Source organism: Phocoena phocoena, chromosome 5 (assembly GCF_963924675.1).
Source record: "Phocoena phocoena chromosome 5, mPhoPho1.1, whole genome shotgun sequence".
In the NCBI taxonomy this organism is placed as follows: Eukaryota; Metazoa; Chordata; class Mammalia; order Artiodactyla; family Phocoenidae; genus Phocoena; species Phocoena phocoena.
The window spans coordinates 56,161,296-56,164,110 of NC_089223.1; the positions used below are offsets into that span (position 1 = coordinate 56,161,296).

General features: G+C 40.7%; 1 pseudogene; it reads left to right on the plus strand.

Moving 5' to 3' along the window:
- The first annotated feature begins 297 nt into the window (after positions 1-297).
- Positions 298-1,893, plus strand: LOC136123669 (importin subunit alpha-1 pseudogene; annotated as a pseudogene).
- The last annotated feature ends 922 nt before the right edge of the window (positions 1,894-2,815 follow it).

The following is a 2,815-nucleotide window of genomic DNA, read 5'->3' on the forward strand; positions in this document are numbered from 1 at the left end:
AAAATTGGTACAACCATCAGGGAGAACAGTATGGAGGTTCCTTAAAACACTAAAAATTGAACTGCCATATGATCCAGCAATCCCACTCCTGGGAATATATCCAGAGAAAACCATAATTAGAAAAGATATATGAACCTCAGTATTCATAGCAGCACTATTTAAAATAGCCAAGACACCGTCCTCAGGCCGACCATGGTGGACGTTTTGAGCGCAGTTGATCCGTAGCCTGTGCGCCCTGCACCACCTCCTGTGGAAGCTTGAGCCGGCTGTGTAGCTTTCTCCCTTTGTCTCATAACGATGTCAACCAATGAGAATGCTAATTCACCATCTGCCCACCTTAACAGATTCAAGAACAAGGGGAAAGACAGTCCAGAAATGAGGCGGCGCCAAATAGAAGTTAATGTGGAGCTCAGGAAAGCTAAGAAGGGTGACCAGATGCTGAAAAGGAGAAATGTCAGCTCTTTTCCAGATGATGCTGCTTTCCACTGCAGGAAAACCGCAACAACCAGGGCACTGTAAATCGGTCTGTTGATGACATTGTCAAAGGCATAAATAGCAACAATTTGGAAAGCCAGCTCCAAGCTACTCAAGCTGCTAGGAAACTGCTTTCCAGGGAAAAACAGCCCCCTATAGTCAGCATAATCCGGGCTGGTTTGATTCCAAAATTTGTGTCCTTCTTGGACAGAGCTGATTGTAGTCCCATTCAGTTTGAATCTGCTTGGGCCCTCACTAACATTGCTTCTGCGACATCAGAACAGACCAAGGCTGTGGTAGATGGAGGTGTTATCCCAGCATTCATTTCCCTGTCGGCATCTCCCCACGCTCACATCAGTGAACAAGCTGTATGGGCTCTAGGAAACATTGCAGGTGATGGCGTGGTCTTCCAAGACTTGGTTATCAAGCACGGTGCAGTTGACCCACTGTTGGCACTTTTGGCGGTTCCTGACTTGTCATCTTTAGCATGTGGTTACTTACGTAATCTTACCTGGACACTTTCAAATCTTTGTCGCAAAAAGAATCCTGCACCCCCCCCCCCCCTTAGATGTTGTTGAGCAAATTCTTCTTACTTTAGTTCGTCTCCTGCATCACGATGATCCAGAAGTTTTAGCTGGTGCCTGCTGGGCTATTTCCTACCTTACTGATGGTCCAAATGAATGGATTGAAATGGTTGTGAAAACTGGGGTTGTACCCCAACTTGTGAAGCTTTCAGGAGCTACTGAATTGCTAATTATGACTCTCGTGCTAAGAGCCATAGGGACTATTGTCACTGGGACAGATGAACAGACTCAGGTTGTAATAGATGCAGGAGTACTTGCCATCTTTCCCAGCCTGCTAACAAACTCCAAAACTAATATTCAGAAGGAAGCTATGTGGACAATGTCAAACATCATGGCTGGCCACCAGGACCAGATACATCAAGTTGTAAATCATGGATTAGTCCCATTCCTTGTTGGTGTTCTCTCTAAGGCCGACTTTAGGACACAAAAGGAAGCTGTATGGGCTGTGACCAACTACACAAGCGGTGGAACAGTTGAGCAGATCGTATACCTTGTTCATTGTGGCATAATAGAACCATTGATGAACCTCCTAACTGCAAAAGACACTACAATTATTCTGGTTATTCTGGATGCCATCTCAAATATCTCTCAGACTGCTGAGAAACTAGGTGAAACTGAGAAACTTAGTATAAGCATTGAAGAATGTGGAGGTTTGGACAAAATTGAAGCTCTACAAAACCATGAAAATGAGTCTGTGTACAAAGCTTCATTAAACTTGATTGAGAAGTATTTCTCTGTGGAGGAAGAGGAAGATCAAAATGTTGTGCCAGAAACTACCTCTGAAGGGTATACATTCCAAGTTCAGGATGGCACTGCTGGGACCTTCAACTTTTAGATTGTACATCTGAGGCATAAACTTGTTTGTTGTGTACTATGTCTGGTAGAAGTTTGTCTTACTGTTTCTCTACTAACAACTCTTTACATGTGGTTTGTTATTGTAGCACTTTTTACAAAGAAACTATACTTGAACAGTTCCAAACTGTACATACTGTATGAAGCTTCTCCTCTCAATGGGTTTCTTATTTCTATGTGGAATTTCATCTCCTGCAGTGTCCTGTGAATAAAGATTAAATTCCACTCTTTTCTTTAAAGAAAATAAAAAATAAAATAGCCAAGACATGGAAGCAACATAAATGTCCATCGACAGATGAATGGATTAAGAGGATGCGGTACATATATACAATGGAAATTACTCAACCATATAAAAAATGAAATAATGTCATTTGCAGGAACATGGACGGACCTAGAGATTATCATACTATGTGAAGTAAGTCAGACAGAGAAAGCCAAATATCATATGATATTGCTTATATGTGGAATCTAAAAAAATGATACAAATGCACTTATTTACAAAACAGAAACAGAGTCGTAAATGTAGAAAACAAACTTATGGTTACTAGGGTGGGAAGAAGGGGAGGGATAAACTGGGAGATTGGGATTGACATATACACACTACTATATATAGCACAGGGAACTCTACTCAGTACTCTGTAATGACCTATATGGGAAAAGGGTCTAAAAATGAATGGATATATGTATATGTTTAACTGATTCACTTTGCTGTATAGCACAAACAAACACAACATTGTAAATCAACTATATTCCAATAAAATTAAAAATTTAAGAAAAATTTGAACGGAATTTATAATGGGATTTTTGGTATCTCCATTCACTGAAACATTTTCTTATTTCTGTGCTGATTTTTTTTTTTTTTTTTTTGCTGTTCGCAGGCCTCTCACTGTTGTGGCCTCTCCCGT